The following is a 22,643-nucleotide window of genomic DNA, read 5'->3' on the forward strand; positions in this document are numbered from 1 at the left end:
GAGCTCAGTCCAGACAGTACAAGTTGTCTGCTTATCTGCTGTACATGCAAGACAGATCTTGCAAATTCATACCTTGGCAAAGTGGACAGTGTCAAGCGAATAAGGGCTTTGAGACCAAAGAAACACATTAATACATTTTCAGGCAATGCCATGGGGATTTTATTTATTTTTTCTATTTTTTTTATGGATAATCGATTATGAAGTAATGTTTTTTAATGCATTTTGAACTTATTTATATATAAAAAAATTATATTTATGTTTTGACACCGATGGCAAAGCTTTGTTGGTGCACACATGGTAGTTTCAAAATGTGCCCATCCCTCTCTCTGAGCTCCTGCATGATAATTGCTAGCTATAAGCAGAAATATCCCACATAAAATCCCTTTAATACCTCCTTAAAATACAGATAAATCTGAAAATTCAGGAATATGGAGGATGTAGAAAGCATTTTATCAATCAAGATAAGTAAAGTATCACATATTAATAATCCCTGCAATACTAGACATAAGTAGGACCTTTTCACTCAGTGAAATGTTGTTGGTGGGACACAATACAGAAGACACTAGAGTATGGGAGGGGCGGAGGTCCTAATCTCTATGTTTATTACATGTACCATCGCAGCAAAACGGTGAGTGTTGTTACAGTTATGCTTGTGTTATGTTAATATGTTTTATGCTTCAGATATTGTTTTTCTATTGACACCTCCGTAAGCATTGGTATAGAAAGTTTTCCGTATTCTCTAAATCCACAACTGCTTTTCTAGTCTAACATTCTCATTCCACAACCGAACATCAATTACAAACCAGAAAATCCACAGTCATTCACAAGCAGTGACACAGTGACAAGTAGTTATAGCTTCCTTCCTTACTTTTCCTGTTGACAGCGCAAAGTCTTAATAAAGTAATAAGAAAGTTAAAACACTTAGAATTAACCCCATCGGCACTGATCTATTTTGGGCTTTCAGAACAAATCATTTGCATTCAAACAGTCATAACATTTTACTTTCTCCGTTGATGTAACTATATGAGGGCTTGCTTTTTTGCAAGACGAGTCGTATTTATCAGTGGCACCACTTTGTGATACATATAACTTATCAGCCAACTTTTATTAATTCTTTCATGGAAAAGAATAGAAATAAACATCAGTTCTGCCATTGTTTTTTTCCTTTAATATTTTACACCATGGACAAATGAAGGGTTATCTTTATTCTCAGTGAGACGTGGACAAAATTATTATATTTTAAATAAGACGACCCTACATTCCTTTCTGAATCCCTACTGGAATGCTGCAAAAAAAATGTAATGCTGGCTGCTTCCTGTTGACATTATAGAAAGGAAATATTTTTCTTTCTGGTTGTTGCAAAAGTTTATTTCACTTTCTCAAAGGAAAACAGAGTAAAGTCACCAATCCAATCAGCCCACCAGTGCTCATTATTAACAATTTTGACGATTCCATGAATACTTGAAACATTTATTTCCTGCTTGCTCTCAACCGAAAAAAAGGAATTAAAACCCCGATTCATCAAACAATTTTCACCAGTTTTCTGGAATAAAACAGCTTTGATATGTCACCGCAAAAAATCAAACGTGGTATAAATTAAGAAAGAAATATACATCAACTACTGACGAGAATACATTTCTAGCGGTGGCACACGGCAGATGAAAGATGCGTGAAATTCATTCAGAAACAAATCAAATTGGTTGGTTCATTTATGTAAAATTGTGTTTTAAAGGAAAAAAAACTTGCACATGAAGATTCTTGTATTTGTTGGTTGTTTTATTCTGTGGGGTTGGGTGTGAGTCAATAAATTAAAAATATGTACTGTTAAATATCCACAAATCTGGAAATTCAATTTACCACCAATGAGAAAGCCAGAAAATTGTTGGATATACTGTACCAGGAACTGATGGAGACATCAGAAAGCCTCTTTGCTAGAATATTAGATGTGAAGGGTATATCCTGCAGCGAAAATATGCTGCTTCCAAAATGCTGCAATACCCTGATCGTGAGCACATACCATAAGCCATAGGTAAGAGAGAGCACACAGTGCATGATTTGCCAGACAACATGTGGAACAGCAAGGACCATGAAAATAAGGTATACAAGATTGCAGACAGAGAAGCAGAATTAAAACATTCGAATACAGAAAGCCATGAGAGTGAATATACAATAGAACAGTAAATGTATAGTCAGCACAGGATTTGGATCAAACAAATAGTTAATGGCAAAGTTGTATGTTATCAGCAGACAGATGGTCAATGGCAGAGACGTAGGCAATCAGCAAGCAAATAGTTAACAGCAGGCAGAAGTGATGAACATGCAAACGGGATTCTTGCTTGCTGAAAAAAAAACACTGCTGCAGCAACATTGTATTGTGAACAGCACCAGTACAGCATGAACAGGCAACTGAATACTTGCTTGCAGAGATTATTATGCGCTGTTGCAGCTATGCTATTATGTGAACAGCACCAGTGTCTCAGAGAAGAGTCTGTTATGCTTATAGCAGACAAATGGTTAACTGCAGGTTTGAGACAGGAAATAAATGCAGATAGATGATAAACAAGCAAGAGTATTCTGAATAAATGTCTAGACAGCTAAGTAAAATGGATGGTGAGGCATACTCCAGACATACACGTGAAACTGAATGCAAAGCTTATTGAATACTCAGACATCACATAGCTGTCTGATTCTGCCTTAAAAGATCTTGGGTGATGATTTCAAAGGCAGTTGCCAGGTCACAGCAGAAACTCGGGGTGGAGTTGCACAAAGGGAACTATCCCTAGGGGAAGGAATTAAGAGCTAGCACCAAAGCCAGGACAGGTGAGTAACTCATGTTATGTCTGCCCCTTCAATAAACCAAAGATTAGGTAATGCAAGGCATATGCTGTATAATACTTGGCTTTCAATATATTTAAAACTCTTAGTACATCTCTAACATGTTGACAACTAAAGGATATTTCTGAACTAAAGCAAAATAGGAGCAGAAAAAAATCTCCTTGGGCAAGAATACTGAGAATGCTATCTGGCTACAAGAAACATGAATGCGAAATTTAGGCACTCATTGTCAAAGTGTTAGTATATATTCAAGTGCTAAAGTGAATCTAGCCAAAAACAGTAATCTATTTCAATTATTAATTTACAAGAAGGAAATAAAATTTGAAATTGTAAAATATCTAGATGTGGGGAATTAAAATGCGACATAGAGGGTCCTCACAAGGAGAGATGCTGCTGATATTGAATATTTAACTTCCTATGACTCATTCATACACTTTTTATGCCTAAATACCCAGGTATTAGCCAGAATGGATCAACTCCTGCTGCTTTTTACAGTATTCATGCACGTTCTATCTCCAATAAATGGTGACTTTCTGATTGAAGAACTAAGAAACATTCGGGTGAGTAAAATCTTTATGGGGCATAACTGTTATATGCAAACGTACTTCTGAATTTATATGCTGTGGTAGAGTGGCTCGGAGGTAGACATGGAACACTTTCACTATAAATTTCTTGGTGGTTTATTTAAAATGGCATAAACCATGGCAAAGTTCATAACATAAACACGGCCCTTCTGGCATAACAGTAAAGAAAAACGTACAGAACAGTCCTTTCTTCCGCCGGGGTCCGGCCACTCAGGGTTAACAATAACACAAGGTCCAGCACAAAAACACAAGTTTATCTCTCTCAGGAGCTAGCTTCTCCATACACTGAACAAAAGGCTGGCTATTTATAGCCCAGACCACACCCTGGGGTAGAGATATGGTGAATGGCGTCCCACCCGCACTATGGCCATTCACAAAAATCCAAGCCCTTTTAAAATGGCAGTTTAACCCCCCAGCATATAACATGCTGGAGAAAACTTCAAGGTTTCAATTCACTGAAGCTAACAGCTGCAGTGAAACATATCTCCCCTCCAGTACTCTGCCAGTGACTTTGTCATAATGTATATAAATATATGTATCAGCCATCTAAATCAGCCATATCATTAATAATCGTAATACTAATAACATTGATTATCTCGTTACAATGTCATATGTCAGAGTTGAAATATATTAGGCCGTAAGAAAACAGTCAGTGCTTGAAATTAATGTTAAGCAGGAAAAAAATTGAAGGATTTGGGACACTTTGAAAGGGCTAAATTGTGTTAATTAGACGAATGGGTCAAAGCAATTCCTTAGCAGTAGGGTATTCCCGATACTCGGTGAACAAAAAATGGTTCAAGGAAGGGCAGTGGTAAAAGTGGCAGTAGGGTCATGAGTAAGAATGAGCAGACCGCTGGAAGTTTGGGTTCTGGTACCCAACCCAAACTTTAGTCCAAAGTTCAGTTCGGGAACCAGAACAATACCCAAGCTTCAACCAGAACCTGAACCCCATTGAAAATAAAGGTTACCTGAACCTGAAAGAAAACAAAATCTCCCTCTCTCTCAATAGTAGAACTACTATAGCATAAGGCTCAAAAAAAATCAATGAATTGTCTGATTCTTAAAAAAAAAGATAAATTAACAATTACCTGTATATTCTTGTGTATAAGCCGACTTTTTCAATACATTTTTTATGCTGAAAAAGCTCCCCATGGCTTATATTTGAGTATATACTTGCATTCCGGTTGTTGAAGGTGGTGGGGAGGTTGCGGTGGCGGAGGAGCGGTATACAGGCAGTAGCAGGCTGCTGCAGCTACCACGTGTGCCCGCTGCTAAAGAAAATTAATATTCCCTCTTCTCCAAGCCCATGGGAGTGGAGAGGAGTGAATATTAATTTTCTTTAATAGCGCACACTGTAGTCGCATCCGCCGGCTTCCTGCTGCTGCTCAGCGATCCTATGTGCTCGCTATTAGACAGTATGAATATTTACTCCTCCCCACTCCCATGGGCGTGGATATTAGTGAATATTCATTTTCTTTAGTAGCGGGCACACAGGATCACTGAGCCACAGCAGGAAGCCGCAGCAGGAAGTTGGCGGCTGCGGCTACAGTGTGCGCTATTAAAGAAAATGAATATTCACTCCTCTCCACGCCAATAGTCAATTGGTGCATGGCAGTGATCTGCTCAGATGCTGAAATCAGCTGCTGGCAGAACAGGAAGCAGCGCTGAAGCAGATAGGAGGAAGGTGAGTAGAAGTGTTTATTTTATTAAAGTGTGCAGTGATGGGGGGGCATACCAGAATTGAGGATGAGGGGGCCATGCATACCAGAATTGTGGGTGAGGGGGCCATGCATACCAGGATTGGGGATGAGGGGGCCATGCATACCAGGATTGGGGATGAAGGGGCCATGCATACCAGGATTGGGGATGAAGGGGCCATGCATACCAGGATTGGGGATGAGGGGGCCATGCATACCTGGATAGGGGATGAGGGGGCCATGCATACAAGGTTTGGTGATGAGTGGGCAGTGCTTACCAGGATGAGGAATTTTACCAGTAGCTGCTGCATTTCCCACCCAAAAGGCCACCACAGAAATAGATGAATGGTACAAACATGAAAAGTGGGCTTGTTCTTGTGTCCAGTTCTCTAACACCTTCTCTGGCACAGTCTCTGTGTCACCTCTATTATAGCATAGTGCTCTCACTCTCTGTGCTTGGAACAACTGCTTCCCCCATCCCTTCTCTTGACAGCAATGCACTGCAATAGCATGTCTGACAATCTTGTACACACCTATGGTGTACCCTCATGAGTAGTGATGAGCGAACATGCTTGTCGGTACTCGCCCGAGCATCATGGTGCTCGACAAGCTCGGAGCTCGGGTTGCTCGGGCGGGAACTCAGGTCCCGTCCCTGCATGTTTGGCGCTCTTTAGAGAGCAAATGAACATGCAGGGATTGCCTGACAGGCACTGTAATGCCGTAGCCATGTTGGTTGTGGGCATTACAGTGATTGGCTGGCCGCACAGCGTCATCAGGTGTATACCAGACCTGACGCCGCCATGCTCGTCACAGTCACTCCGGATCAGAGAGTGTAGGGAGAGCTGCTGCTGAGCTAGGGAGAGATTTGCTTGTGTATTAGGTAGTGTAGGGAGAAAAACCGTCCATTACACATATCCATCTTAACAAACAGTCCTTTTGAGGACTAACTAATCCATCTGCAGAGGTATTAGGCAGGCAGTGTATATAGGCAGGCAGTCAGTGTATATAGCAGACTGCAGTGCACATAGCACAAGAGGCTCCATTCCAGTTCTGCATCTTAATCCTCATTATTTGCTTAAAAAGCAATCCAGAGAACACGGTTTTTCTGCGCCATTTACTTGTTGGCACTGCAGAATACAGCCAGGTCCTTTCCATATTACAGCTCTAAAAATCTATCTATCTAAAACCATGTTTTCTCCGTCACACGGATCATATATACGTTTTCAGAAAATACTGCCATTTCTGGCCTCCATTAAATTTTTTTTTCAGTGTGTCAGCAAAGTTTTTGACACTGGTTTGCTGTTCAAAACAGTTACCTACAGGCCAGGTATTTAAAACTGTGTTTTCTCCATCACACGGCTCACATATACGTTGTCAGAAAATACTGCCATTTCTGGCCTCCATTAAAAATTTCTTTCAGTGTGTCAGTGAAGCAATTCACAGCAGTTTGCTGGTCAAACTACTTACCTACAGGCCAGGTATTTAAAACTCTGTTTTCTCCGTCACACGGATCACATATAAATTTGCTCCAAACTCAGTCATTTGTAGTGAGCATGGAAGATACTGTCCTCCATTTAAAATGGGCAAGGCACATGGCAAGGGACATTGTGCCACAACAAACACCCACATCTTCTCGCCTGACCTTCCTGTCCCAATTTCTAGGGGACCACAGCACACCGCTATTGAACCCAGAGCAGTGTCAAAAGGTTGTTGGTTGGATAGCGGATAATGCTTCCAGTCACTTAGCCACCACCACCACCACCACCCTGTCTTCCACACGGTCAAGTCTCAGTAGCCGTGAGTCTGGACCGCATATTCCTCACCCTGATCCTCCTTCCTCCCACCATGCCGAGTACTCAGAGACAACTGATCAAACACTTGGACACTCTGAAGAGCTGTTCACTTTCCCATTTATAGATTCGGGCCTCTCGCCTGGTCCACTTGAAGCGGGGCAAGAGGAGATCGCGTGCAGCGATGCCCAAATATTTGAGCAGCCACGGTCACACGAAGGCGACGATGGGAAAGTGTCACAAGAGGTGGACGATGATGAGACACAATTGCCAGAAAGTCAGGAGAAGGACGAGGGTGAGGAAGTGGAAGACGAGGTGGTGGATGATATAGTAACTGACCCAACCTGGCAGGAGGACATGCAGAGCGAGTACAGCAGCACACATGGGGAGGGAGGCAGAGCACCCCAACAGGCAGGAAGAAGCAGTGTGGTGGCCGCAGACAGAAGGCAGGCAACCGTTCCCCGTAACACCAACACAAAGGAAGTTGCCAGTACAACTGTTAGGTCTTCTCGAGTCTGGTTATTTTTTAAAGACTCTGCCGATAACCCCAAAAAGGCCATTTGCAACACCTGCCAGGCCAGCATCAGCAGGGGTGGCAAAACGACCAGCCTGACCACCACCAGCATGATCAAGCACATGGCAGCAAAGCACCCGACTTTGTGGGCCGAACCCCAGGGTCCAGGAACAGTGTCTGCGGGTGGCACCATTGCTTCTTCCGCTGTTATGCATGCAAGCCAATCCCCTGTCCATGGTGCATGGGAAGATGCCTCCTGCACTGCACCTGTCGTTGCACACTCTCAAGTAGCAGCATCAGGAAGCACGTCCATGTCATTGTCCCAGCGCAGCGTTCAGTTGTCCATACCCCAGTCCTTGGAATGCAAGCGCAAATATGCTACCAACGCCCCACAGGCCACACTACTAAATTCTCACATTTCAAGACTGCTTGCGCTCGAAATGTTGCCTTTTAGGCTCGTGGAGACGGAAGCATTCCGCAACCTGATGGCGGCGACCGTCCCTCGGTACTCAGTCCCCAGCCGCCACTATTTCTCCCGGTGTGCCGCCCCCCATTACACAAGCACGTGTCCCAAAACATTAGCCGTGCTCTCAACAGAGCAGTTACCGGTAAAGTCCACCTAACCACGGACACGTGGACTAGTGCTTGTTGGCAGAGACGGTACATCTCGCTGACGGCACACTGGGTTAACATAGTGGAAGCCGGGACCCAGTCGGAGTTTGGGACAGAACACGTCCTCCCGACGCCAAGGATTGCGGGCCCTAGGTCAATCAGGGTTGCCCCCACAGTCTACAGCTCCTGCACCTCATCCTCCTCAGCCACCTCCTCCTCTTCAGCTTCCATCACCGAAATGACCACATCAGTCACAAGCTGGAAGCACTGCAGCACTGCCTCGGCCAACTGGCAACAGGCTGTGCTGAAGCTAATATGCTTAGGTGAAAAACTGCACAATGCTGAAGAGTTGTGGACAGCTCTGAAAGAGCAGGCAGATCTGTGGCTCACACCGCTGAACCTACAGCCAGGCATGGTCGTGTGTGACAATGGTCGGAACCTGGTGGCGGCTCTGAGGCGAGGCGAGCTCACACACGTACCATGCCTGGCCCATGTGCTTAACCTTGTGGTTCAGCGGTTTCTCAAATCCTACCCAGAGCTGCCGGATCTGCTTGTTAAAGTACGCCGCCTGTGTGCCCATTTTAGAAAGTCAGCTACAGCTTCCGCCGCCCTTGCAGTGTTTCAGCAGTGTTTGCAGCTTCCGGCACACAGACTGGTGTGTGTTGTCCCCACGCGTTGGAACTCTACACTGCAGATGTTGGGAAGGATTTGTGAGAAGAAGAGGGCAGTTGTTGAGTACCAGCATCAACAAGGCCGTCGGTATTCAGTTCAGACTCCACACATAAGACCTCAGGAGTAGACATGGATGTCAGACATATGTACCATCCTCCAAAACTTTGAGGACTCCACCAAGATGGTAAGCGGCGATGATGCCATAATTAGCATCACCATCCTGCTTCTCTGTCTTCTGAAACGCTCTCTGCTCACAATCAAAGAGGATGCATTGCAGGCGGAGCATGATGAGATGGAGCAAGTAACCATACAGGGTGATTACACACAGCCAAGCCTCATCTCATCCCAACGTGGATTGGGTGACAATGAGGAAGAGGAGGAGGAGGAAGGACAGGAGCTAATTCCATGCACTATAGATGGTACTACCTGCACAGCTGTCATACCGTTTGTTCAGCGTGGATGGCCAGAGGACAGAGAGGAGGAGGAGGAGAGCATGGTCAGTCATCCTCTTGGTGAGGACACGGAAGTCTTGCCTGTTAGTAGTCTGGCACGCATGGCCGAGTTTATGTTACGCTGCCTCTCCCATGACCCTCGCGTTCTCAAAATTTTGGGTGACAGTCATTACTGGTTGGTGACACTTCTAGACCACGCTACAAGGAGAACTTTATATCTCTTATTTCTGAGGCGGACAGGTCTACAAAAATGGGGCTGTACAAGAAGGCCCTTGTTGCGGAACTATTAAAAAAATTCCCATCTGAAAACGCTGGTGGCAGAGAGCACACTTCGTTGGACAACCAAGGAGTACAGGCAAGAGAGACACAACTTCAATCCAGCAGAGGCAGGGGAACACTGTCAAAGTTCTGGGAGAGTTTTCTCAGACCCTCCCATCGGACAGACCCTGAGGCGTGGGGTACTCTCACAAGGAGTGCAAAGTTTGGGAAGATGCTGAGAGAGTACCTTGCTGACCGTACCAACTTCCACCGTGATTCCGCTGTGCTTTATAATTATTGGGTATCCAAGCTGGATACGTGGAATGAACTGGCTCTCTATGCCTTGGAGGTCCTGGCCTGCCCTGCCGCCAGCGTTTTATCAGAGCGGGTTTTTAGTGCCGCTGGTGGAATTATAACTGATAAGCACATCCGCCTGTCAACTGAAAATGCTGACAGGCTGACTCTTATAAAAATGAACAAGGGCTGGATTGGGCCAGACTTCTCAACACCACCGAATGATAGCAGCGTAACATAAACTCCAATCCAGTGTCTTTTCTTGGGAGGTGTATTCCCATGCACCTTTTCACACCCACACATGGGTATACGCTTCCTGATTTTGGCTATTTGCTCTTGTCCTCCTCCTTCTCCTCATCCTCTACCACCATATCACCAGGGTGACCGTGGTCCGTGATGCAATACCCACCTAATTTTTTTAAAGGGTGTTTATGATGCCAGTAAAAAAAAATTTTTATACAGTATGTTCATGTATACCCCCCAGGGGTAAATGTTTGTCAGCCAATACACTTAGTGCATGGGCATTACAAGTATAGGAGGCCCACTCCTTTCTAATGGGAACATTTTTTTATGAGGCCCTCCTCCACGTCTCTTCCAAGGGGATTGAAGTGCCTCCAAATTTTTGTCAGCCCTTGCATTCACTGCATAGGCCAACACTATGGGAGACTGTCTCCTTTCTAATGGGAATTTGTCGTTACTGTGGCCCTGCTCTGTGTGTCTTTAAATTCTTAGTGGGGTTTTTCCTAAAATTGTCAGCCGTTGGACTCACTGCATACCCTATAACTGTATAGCAGACTCTCTCCTTTCTAATGGGAACATGTCGTACCTTGTTACTGTGGCCCTGCTCTGTGTGTCTTTAAATTCTTAGTGGGGTTTTTCCTAAAATTATCAGTCGTTGGACTCACTGCATACCCTATAATTGTATAGCAGACTCCTTTCTAATGGGAACATGTCATACTTGTTACTGTGGCCCTGCTCCATGTGTCATTAAATTCTTAGTGGGGTTTTTTCTAAAATTGTCAGCCGTTGGACTCACTGCATACGCTATAACTGTATAGCAGACCCTCTCCTTTCTAATGGGAACATGTCATACCTTGTTACTGTGGCCCTGCTCCATGTGTCTTTAAATTCTTAGTGCTGTTTTTACTAAAATTGTCAGCCGTTGGACTCACTGCATACCCTATATCTGTATAGCAGACTCTCTCCTTTCTTATGGGAACATGTCGTACCTTGTTACTGTGGCCCTGCTCTGTGTGTCTTTAAATTCTTAGTGGGGTTTTTCCTAAAATTGTCAGCCGTTGGACTCACTGCATACCCTATAACTGTAGAGCAGACTCTCTCCTTTCTAATGGTAACATGTCGTACTTGTTACTGTGGTCCTGCTCCATGTGTCTTAGTGGGGTTGTAACACGGGTACTTTAGACGCAGTGACACAGAAACACAGAGCAGCCAATACAGGGTTAATAAACATGGGAGGTTTATGATAACAGGGTAAATCTCCATGCAGGGAGTAACAGGGGAAAATATGGGGAAAAACAAGGGAAATAGCAGGTAGAAGTCTATAACTGACAGTTCACAGTTTAACTAGATGTAGCAGAGTCAAATCGGTTGTAAATGACAGTTTTTACACTTAGCTGACTTTTATCCTCCACAAGGCAGTTGCCAGCTGATGCTGGTGACGCTTTCTTCAGGCTTCCCTGCCCAAACAATGCTCCGTCTTCTGGCGGCAGCGGGCGGTCTCCGGTTTTACCTGCTGAGCCCGTAGTCCATAACAGTGCACCTCACGTGCTCGGCTCCACGGACCCTGCCTCTCTTCTCCCTCTAGTCGGCTTGACTCCTCCAGTCCACTGCACTCGGATCTCGCTCCCAGTACTGGAGCCAGGAGCCTGGACCCTCTCACACTGCTCTCCTGTGCAGACCTCTCTTACCGCTTTCCCGCACAACAGTCCTCGTCTCCCCCTCTCTCTAGCCACGCCACCAGTTTCCCGGTCACCTGACCTCCCAGCTCTCACTTTGGACACGCCCCCAGCTTCCCAGTCACCTGACTCCTGTGCTCGCAGTCGCAGTCTGTCTTCCCCCTGCAACCAGAGGTACGGCCCCGGCAGTTCCGGATCCCTTCTTCTGAAAGTACTTACACCCCGGTCTTCCCCCTTACAGGGTTTTTCCTAAAATTGGTCAGCCGTTGGACTCACTGCATACCCTATAACTGTATAGCAGACCCTCTCCTTTCTAATGGAAACATGTCGTACTTGTTACTGTGGCCTTGCTCCATGTGCCTTTAAATTCTTAGTGGGGTTTTTCCTAAAATTGTCAGCCGTTGGATTACGCCACGCGGTATCCAGAGGCGGTTGCCTTACCTAACATACTGGCAGAGACGGTGGCGGCTGCCCTGCTCCAGGTTTTCTCACGGGTTGAATTTCCCCGGGAGATTATCTCGGATCAGGGTACCCAATTTACGGCACAGGTGACCAGCCAACTGTGGAGACTGTGTGGTGTAAAGTCCATTAGAAGCGCCCCATACCACCCGCAAACCAATGGGTTGTGTGAGCGTTTTAACGGAACGTTAAAACAAGTCATTGGGACGTTCACCCAGACCTACAGGGACTGAGAGAAATTCTTGCCGCACCTCCTGTTCGCCTATCGGGAGGTGCCCCAAGTATCTACGGGGTTCTCCCCATTTGAACTGTTATATGGGAGGTGGGTGAGGGGGCCCCTAGAAACCATAGCAGGAACCCCTATCGTGCCCTTCGTGCAGGAACTCCAGGACCGCCTGCAGGAGTTGACTCAGGCTGTGCGTGTGAACATGCAGGCGGCCCAACGGCGCCAGCACGTATGGTACGATCAGAGGGCTAGAGAACGCACCTTCGAGATAGGACAGAAGGTCCTGGTACTAGAACCGATTAGGCAGAACAAATTCCAGGCCGCGTGGCAGGGGCCTTACCGGGTAGTGGGGAAAATAGCCGACACCATCTACAATGTCGCCGATTGTGACAACCCCAGGGTTATCCGCATGTTCCACGTGCATATGCTGAAGCCCTACCGGGAGCGCCCTGAAGAGGTAGCTGCCATTTGCGCACCCGAAGCAGAGGATTTATCCGAACTCCCCTTGCCTGATGTCTTAGGTGAGAGGACTCAGTCAAAAACCTGTGACCAGGTACACTTAGGAGAAAACCTAGGGGCCCAGGAGAGAGAGCAGGCCGAGACATTGCTGAGGCAGCGGCAGAGGATGTTCTCAGAGAGACCGGGATTCACCCGACTTGCACAACACAAGGTTGAGACACAAGATCAGACCCCCCTGAGACAACTCCCCTTCCGCGTCCCAGAGTCTGTACGAGAAGGGATGCGACAAGAGATACAGGAGATGTTGCATTTAGGGGTCATTGAGGAGTCAGATAGTCCCTGGGCGTCCCCTGTAGTGTTAGTGAAAGTTAGTTAGTGTTAGTGAAAGATGGGACTACCTGGTTTTGTGTAGACTATCGCAAGCTAAATGAGAAAACTGTGACAGATGTGTGGCGCCCCTGAGGGTTCGGTCGCCACAGAGTTATTGCATCTCATCCAGAGATTACATAGTTACATAGTTACATAGTTTATAAGGCCGAAAAAAGACAAGCGTCCATCCAGTTCAGCCTATTTCTTGTGCACTGCAGCTATTCCGCAGCGTTGATCCAGGGGAAGGCAAAAAAAAACCATGCGGTATAGGCCAATTTACATCATTGAGGAAAAATTCACTTCCCGACTCCAATCTGGCAGTCAGATTAAATCCCTGATGGTACCTCACTCTCAGGTAAGGAAGGAGTATGGCTCTGGACCCTAACACTACATCCACTACACCACATTTCCGGGGGACACTGCGAGATTGCTCCTACGGGAGAGCACAGTCCCTGATCTCTGGCTGGAGTGGGGAGGAAGCACTTAGAGAGGGGGAACTATGTAGTGGATGGGTGGAGGACGTAGATCCTGGGAGCACTGGAGTAGGAGTATAAGAGGGAGGAACCATCTTAGATCACAGGTTGGTCAGTGTTCAGTTCCAGTCAGACAGACTGAGGTGAAGACAGGGAGCAGGGGCTCTGTATGAGCTCTGGTCCACAGGCGGGCCTAGTTAGGAGGCCTGAGCCTGGGAGGAAAGGGAGCTGGAGGCTCCAGGAACGGTTAGAGAAGGGACCCTAGGGGTACGGGCCGTGCAGCAAGCCACCCGTACGCCCGCTGCTACCAGGAGGTAGAGGGGTCAGGCCAGATAGAGGGAACCGGTTCCTCAACTAGCAAGAACTACAAGGTTCAACTAGAAAACCGGAGGCTGCAGCACTTCAAGTACTGCAGGCCACAAGTCCACACCAGTACACTAAGAAGGTAGCCACATAGGACCCAGGGGACGGAACGCACGTCGCCCGCCAAGGCCCGAGGATACCAGATAGAAGTGCCACTGGGTGTGAGGTGCAGGGAGCAGGCCAGAGAGAGGACACACAGAAGGGGGTCCTGTTAAATGCTCCGGAGTTACCTGAGGGTCGGCCGAGCCCCTCACTGCGTGAACACAGGACGCCGTGGGCCCTTACACTGGCCCTGTATCTGGAGCTGCTATAATCATGAGTAAAGACCCTGGGACTGCACAATTTGACTCTGTGTTCATTACTGACTCCCTGCACTATAACCACCAACATCCACGCACGCTGCCCTGAAGCTACACTCTTCCTGTGGGGAGTTTCACTACCTTAGCTGCTATACCACCAGCTTCAGAGGACTGTTCTGCAGCGGCGGTTCCTATTGACCGCATTCCACAGGTGGTGTAGTCGGACATTTACATTCATATACAAATACTACCTCTTGGATTGACCGCCCTGGGTCACGGACCGGGTCACCGCCACGATGACTACAACCCCCAGCGTCTACAGACCCGGCTCCGGGTACCCCACGGCCCAGGGGTCGCGTCAGATGCGTATCCCATGCCGCGTGTGGACGAGTTGTTAGACCGGCTGGCTGGGGCAAAGTATTTGACCACCATCGATCTATGCAAAGGCTAATGGCAGATCCCCCTAAGTCCTGATGCTCTTCCCAAGTCTGCATTTGTCACCCCGTTTGGCCTATTCCAGTTTCGGGTTATGCCATTTGGGATGAAGAATGCCCCCGCGACCTTCCAGAGGCTGGCTGACTGGCTTTTGGATGGTCTCCAGGTCTATGCTTGTGCCTACCTGGATGACATCGCCATCTACAGCGCGACATGGGATGAGCATCTAAATCACCTAGAGACAGTATTGGATAGGATCCACAAAGCCGGAATCACCCTGAACCCCAACAAGTGTCACGTAGGCAAAGCAGAGGTGCAGTATTTAGGAAATTGGGTGGGGGGTGGAAAACAACGACCGGAACCTGCCAAGATTGAGGCCGTAGCCAAGTGGTCCACCCCACGTACTAAAACCCAAGTCATGGCCTTTCTAGGGACAGCGGGGTATTATAGTAAATTTGTCCCTAATTACAGCAGCATTGCCAAGCCCCTCACTGATCTGACACGTAAGAACCTCCCCCGCCAGGTAACCTGGACCCCCGAGTGTGAGGAAGCCTTCCTCCAGCTAAAGGATGCTCTCACAAATACCCCGATATTGGCCGCACCCGATCCAACGAAACATTTCCTTGTTCACACAAACGCATCTATGTTTGGGTTGGGGGCAGTACTGAGCCAAGTCAGGCCGGACGGCCAAGAATACCCAATAGCTTATCTGAGTCGGAAATTACTGCCTCGAGAAGCCAGCTATGCGGCCGTTGAAAAGGAATGCCTGGCAGGAGTATGGGCTGCCAAGAAGCTCCAACCATATTTGTATGGAAGACAGTTTTCCCTCATAACGGACCATAACACCCTGGTATGGCTTAATCGGGTCTCCGGGGACAATGCCAGACTACTACGGTGGAGTTTGGCGCTACAACTGTTAGACTTCACCATCCACTATAGACCCGGCAAGCAAAATGGTAACGCCGATGGACTAAGCCGACAAACTGACCTGCTACCAACCTCATAAATCGTGGACCTCCTCCAGCTGATCCGTCGGGGAGCAGACTGGGTAGGCCGATCCTGTCCGGGAAGGGGGAGCATTGTGACGGATCAACCCCGTACTCCAGGATTTTGCCACATGGGGGTTGTCATAGCGCCTATGCAGCTAATGGGACATAATTTTTACTATTTTTAATGTTATAAAGTGGGGTGAATATTGTGGATCGCATATTGTTGGACATGCTGTGATGTGACTGAAGCACTCCTGGCCCCCACCTTCCTGTGCTCATTTAGCAGTGGCCATCAGACAATGTGCTGCTTAATGGGTTGTTGCATAACTGCTGTCTGGGAGCCTACTGTGGGTATTATTTGGTGAGAACAATGGGTGCTAAAAATAGCCTGTGTGATTCTCTATAAAACCTGCTTGTGAGAATAAAAGTTAGTTCATCTTGAAGACACTGTGCGATAGTCATATTTTATATATCCCAGTGTAAGAGAAGCCTTTCCATGTCAGGGGCCTGCAGAAGAAGATTGGACATCTGCGGATGGGGTAACTAGCTTCTGTCACAGTGTCGTACCATAGTTTGCTGGAAATATTCCAGGCTGGTAGGAGGCAAGCAAATTCCCACAGAAAAGTACCAGCAGTAATGTTCATGGACCCGCGCTTGTAGAAGACGGAGACAACATCGGGAGAAATAGTGACGGCTGGGGACCGAGTATGGACACGAGGCATGAGGCATGTGGTTGTGAAAAGCTTCCGCCTCCACGAGCCTAAAAGGCCACATTTCAAGTGAAAGCAGCTTTACAGGACTTCCTGTGAGAAATTACACACAGGGTAGTTAGGGTTTCCCTCTATGCCAGTCCTTTCACCGAGCTAAATACAACTGTCAGCAAAAAAAGTTGTCGACTGGCTACGTACTGTCCCTGGCCACATTCACCTGTCCACGTGTTTGTGATTAGGCGGTCCTTCTCAGTAAGTGCACTGGGGAGGGCACGGGTTATGTTGTGGGACCCGTGATTGTGGAAGGCGGAGGCGATACCGGGAAATATAGTGGCGGCTGGGGACCGAGTATGGACACCCGGCCGCCGCCGGCTTGAGGTTGTGAAAAGCTTCAGCCTCCACGAGCTTAATAGGCCATATTTCAAGTGCAAAAAGCTGCCCAGAAATCTGGCAGTTTAGTGTTGCGGCCTGTGGGTGGATGGGTGGCTGGCTGCATACTTGCACTTGCATTCCAAGTAACAGAAAACTAAGAAGATGGTGGCCTCTATCATCATCATGGCCTCACCTCGGCACTATGAACTCTCCTGAAGGAGAAGCCAGGGCCTGCCGGAGGAGTCTCCGATTCTCTGGTGGGCCCATCCAACACTACTGAAAATCAGCCCTGGCTAAGAAAAGTGTGAGGGAAGGTTCCCGGCTGCTTTTTTAATGTGGATCGGCCAAGCTTATGCATGTTATTTCTCAAACCGCATTACAGATCAAGCCATTGTCCAACTCTGTATTCAAGAAATTAAATGCACAAAGAAAGATGTGTGTGTGTCAAAGCACCACCGACAAGGGCGAGTTGATGTTGGATGAGCTGCCATTGCTTCTGCAATAAGCTGCATTACAGGTCTTCCTGTGAGAAATGACATGCAGGGTAGATATGGTTTCCCTCTATGCCAGTCCTTTCACCGAGCTAAATACAACTGTCAGCAAAAAAAGTTGTGGACTGGCTCCGTACCGTACCGGAGTATGGACACCCGGCTGCCGCCGGCATGAGGTTATGAAAAGCTTCCGCCTCCACGAGCCTAAAAGGCCACATTTCAAGTGCAAGCAGCTGTCAAAAATTTGGCAGTATAGTATTGCAGCCTGTGGGTGGGTGGGTGGCTGCCTGCATACTTGCACTGGCTTTCCAAGGAATGGGGTAGGGACAACTGAACGCTGAAGTGGGACAAGGATGTGGACGGTGATTGTTGCAAGTCTGCAACGATAGGTTCATGGCGGGAGGCATCTTCGCATGCCCCAAGGATCACTTATGATGGGCACACTTTTAGGCAGTAACCTGGGAGTCAGAGATGCTTCCAGAGGTATTCCCCATGCTGTTCCCATGTCTTTTCAGCACTGTATGCATGTGTCTGATGATATGTCACACACCACATGGCCAGATAAGGTTGTAAAATGTTAAAATGAAATTTCCTGGTGAATGCATTTGTCTTGGTTGAAAGCAATGCAAAAGTGCAAAAATGCATCAAAAATGCTACGTGTGAACATAGCCCAAGTTGTGGAGGAGTATTTTTGTTTTTGGTTATTTATTTTGCCTTATATACAAGCCATTACCCTGGAAAGGATGCTCCTTAACATATTTCCCAGGAAAATCCATTTTGGTTTCGTTTTGGTGTGTTTTATTGTGAGTCCGTAAAAGTGGAGTAATACCTCTGATAACGCTGTTGACAGAAGTGACCTGGGAGTCAGAAATGCTTCCAGGGGTCTTCCCCATGCTGTCCCCATGTCATTTGAGCACTGTTCCCATCGATTTGGGCAATTTTTAGGCCCTCTGCAGAACGCCAGGGGGAGCTGCCTGAAAAATGGTCGAGTTTCCCATAGACTTACATTGGGCTCGTTGCTCGGGTCGAGCACCTGAGTATTCCAATTTGCTCGAGCCGAGCAATTAGTACCCGAGCATTTTAGTACTCGCTCATCACTACTCATGAGTTCCTCAAAGTCGGACATAATTTTTTACAAGATTTGGGCTTTCCTGCTTTGCTTCTCTGTGGCCCTCTCTGTAGTCCTATTGTTGGGCAGCAAATATGCCAACTCCAGATATGACATAAAAAGTTGACCAATCAAGGTTTGTAAAAACTCCCTGAGTCAATTGATTTTATCAATTTTGGAACAATCAAGCTAGACATGTCAGGCAAGGATCACAAAGCTACGACTTGCCTACTTTGGACGCATCATACAAAGAGAGCAATCACTGGAAAAAGACATCATGGAAAAATAGAAGGAACAAGGCAAAGAGGAAGACCAGCAACTCAATGGCTTGATACAATCAAGATAACGGCAGAGAAGACCCTGGCTGGTGGTCCTATCTAGGCTTGCACAAGATCGATCTTCCCACAGAGCGTTCATCCATCAAATCGCCATGGCTGGAGGCCGTTAATAAATGATAAATAGATGGTATATGGGTTTCCAGAGCAAGTAGAGAAAAAAAAAACTATAATTTTAAGGGAATTAAATATGGATTAATCAACAAAAAATCCCAATTAGTTTTCTGTAGTTCCCCTCCAAGCCTGAATTCGGGACTGGTATAGAAAAATAACACTGCACTCCTTTTTGCAGTGAAGAAGATTACACTTATTACTGTGTCAGGATGTCATGATCAAGGTAAATTACAAGTTAAAGGATAGCAGCTTTTAACGTTTCTATTGGCTAAAACGTTGGTCATCCTGCAATGTCTAATTTTCCTTGATCATCATATGCTGAGACATCAATAAATTTAACTTTCGCTGCAAAATAGGAGGACCATGGTTTTTCCTATGAAAGAATAAAGCAAGATGTCCTACCACCGAGCACCACCATCTATCCGGAATGCCGACCATAATCATTCTGAATTCTGGACAGGCATCAGTAATATTTTTCTAGATCATGGTACTGTAGTATCAAGCTTCTTAACTTTGTCAAAGACGAGTTGACAGATCAGCTTCAAGGCTCGTGCACATGACCGTAATAATCGGACAAGTGCTATCCATCGTTTTGACAGATAGCACTCGTCCCAATGTTATTCTATGTGACTATGGACATGTCTGATTTTTTTCTTCGGACAGTTCAAGGAAAAAAATTGCAGAATGCATGGTTGGCACTTGCCCATTCTTGTCTATGGGTCCATGGAAAACATTGGAAAGCACTCGGATAACAGTGCAGTCCGATTTTCACAGATACACTGAATGGAGAAGATGGTGACATTTTTTTTTAATTCTCCACATCTGAGAAAATCAGATCACACTCTGATCAGTGTGTGATTAGCATAATTGGACCAATTTTCTCAGATGAGAAAAAATCAGTCTTGTGAACCTAGCCTAAGATGATAGAGCCTAGGCAATTTTTTTTTCATTTCCACTAAAACTGTTCTATCACATTGAGATCTGAACTGTTTTCTGGCCACGCCATTAAGTTAATATTACTTTCCTGGACACTCTTTGCTGTATGGCAAGCTGCATTATCATCCTAAAAAATTGCTTCGAACAATGGCGAGAATGAATAACATCCAAATTGAGAAGAAACTGTATAAAACAAAATAGCATTATTGTTTTACATATTTGACTGACAGTTGGTAGGGTGTGTTGCATTTTTTTATATATTTGATATGTAATTTTATTTTTTCAATTCTTCTACAGAAAAGAAGCAATGATAAGGTAAGTGCTGGGAAAGATACAACACAGCACATATACAGGTATAAAACAGAGACTGGTACATTACATGGAGGTACAATAGTTCTCAGTGCCTGACAGCCTTTAAACATTTTAGTCTGTGTCTTTGTAGCATGGATGAAAAAGCTTATGACACTTCAAGGGTTCGCACTACACTACAGTTGAGATGAGTTTACACAGATGGGACTTAATACATTGTATCAAACTGTTTGTCTTAAGACCCCCATAAGTACTTGTCGATATTGATGGGTTCGGCCTTCAGTCTAATGTCTACTGGGGCTCCTGATTCTACCCCAACAGATGATGACGGAGGAGCTCAGGATCCTGTATGTCCAATTTCAGACTGTATTTACTTTTGTTCTTTAAGAGATAACCCACTGCCAGAAGAGGAGTCTAATGTGTATGGGAGGCTTTACAGTAAGATGGTTGTACAATGTCCGGGTATAAATAGGAATGTGGCCATTTACAGTTATATGAAAAAGTTTGGGCACCCCTATTAATCTTAAGTTTAATGTTTTATAAAAATTGGTGTTTTTGCAACAGCTATTTCAGTTTGATATATGTAATAACTGTTGGACACAGTAATGCTTCTGCCTTGAAATGAGGTTTATTGTACTAACAGAAAATGTGCAATCTGCATTCAAATTAAATTTGACAGGTGCATAAGTATGGGCACCCTTATCATTTTCTTGTTTTAAATACTCCTACCTACTTTTTACTGACTTATTAAAGCACTTTTTTTGGTTTTGTAACCTCATTGAGCTTTGAACTTCATAGCCAGGTGTATGCAATCATGAGAAAAGCTACTTAAAGTGGCCACTTGCAAGTTGTTCTCCTGTTTGAATCTCCTCTGAAGAGTGGCATCATGGGCTCCTCAAAACAACTGTCAAATGATCTGAAAACAAAGATTATTCAACATAGTTGTTCAGGGGAAGGATACAAAAAGCTGTCTCAGAGATTTAACCAGTCAGTTTCCACTGTGAGGAACATAGTAAGGAAATGGAAGAACACAGGGACAGTTCTTGTTAAGGCCAGAAGTGGCAGGCCAAGAAAAACATCAGAAAGGCAAAGAAGAAGAATGGTGAGATCAGTCAAGGACAATCCTCAGACCACCTTCAGAGAGCTGAAGCATCAACTTGCTGCAGATGGTGTCACTGTGCATCGGTCAACTATACAACGCACTTTGCACAAGGAGAAGCTGTATGGGAGAGTGATGCGAAAGAAGCCGTTTCTGCAAGCACGCCACAAACAAAGTCGGCTGAGGTATGCAAAAGCACATTTGGAGAAGCCAATTTCTTTTTGCAAGAAGGTCCTGTGGACTGATGAAACCAAGATTGAGTTGTTTGGTCATACAAAAAGGCGTTATGCATGGCGGCAAAAAAACACAGCATTCCAAGAAAAACACTTGCTACCCACAGTAAAATTTGGTGGAGGTTCCATCATGCTTTGGGGCTGTGTGGCCAATGCCGGCACCGGGAATCTTGTTAAAGTTGAGGGACGCATGGATTCCACTCAGTATCAGCAGATTCTTGACAATAATGTTCAAGAATCAGTGACAAAGTTGAACTTACGTAGGGGATGGATCTTTCAGCAAGACAATGATCCAAACAACTGCTCCAAATCTACTCAGGCATTCATGCAGAGGAACAATTACAATGTTCTGGAATGGCCATCCCAGTCCCCAGACCTGAATATCATTGAACATCTGTGGGATCATTTGAAGAGGGCTGTCCATGCTCAGCGACCATCAAACTTAACTGAACTGGAATTGTTTTGTAAAGAGGAATGGTCAAAAATACCTTCATCCAGGATCCAGGAAATCATTAAAAGCTACAGGAAGCAACTAGAGGCTGTTATTTTTGCAAAAGGAGGATCTACTAAATATTAATGTCACTTTTCTGGTGAGGTGCCCATACTTATGCACCTGTCAAATTTTGTTTGAATGCAGATTGCACATTTTCTGTTAGTACAATAAACCTCATTTCAAGGCAGAAACATTACTGTGTCCAACAGTTATTACATATATCAAACTGAAATAGCTGTTGCAAAAACACCAATTTTTATAAAACATTAAGCTTAAGATTAATAGGGGTGCCCAAACTTTTTCATATAACTGTAGGCTGTGTGCCCACTATGCGTTTTTTAAGCGTTTCCGCAGCGGCAATTCCGCTGCAGAAACGCTTAAAAAACGCTTGATAGAAGGTCTGCCATGTTCCACAATGATAATCCGCATCTGCTGTGCACATGCTGCGGAAATTTCCGCTGCGGATTATCATTGCGGAAAAATCCGGTTGCATGCATTTATATAGTGTGATCAAGTTGTCAAGCACTTTCCAAGTGATGCTAAAATCGTTTGGAAAGTGCTTGACAACCCGCATGCGGAAATGCATGTGAAGAACGCTCCACTTCCGCTTGTCCCTGGCAGGAAAAACACATGTACAATCCGCATGTACAATCCGCATGTACAATCCGCATGCGTTTTTTCTGCCAGGGAGATGCAGAAACGCTCAGGAAAAAATCTGGAGCATTTCTGCATCGTGGGCACATTACA

General features: G+C 45.7%; 1 pseudogene; it reads left to right on the forward strand.

Annotated features, from left to right (window-relative positions):
- The first annotated feature begins 534 nt into the window (after positions 1–534).
- LOC141157342 (inter-alpha-trypsin inhibitor heavy chain H3-like) overlaps positions 535–22,643 on the forward strand; it is a 244,816-nt pseudogene continuing 222,707 nt past the window's right edge.

This window comes from Phyllobates terribilis, unplaced genomic scaffold (assembly GCF_046119375.1).
Source record: "Phyllobates terribilis strain yellow unplaced genomic scaffold, ASM4611937v1 Scaffold_8__6_contigs__length_399053987, whole genome shotgun sequence".
Lineage (NCBI taxonomy): Eukaryota > Metazoa > Chordata > Amphibia > Anura > Dendrobatidae > Phyllobates > Phyllobates terribilis.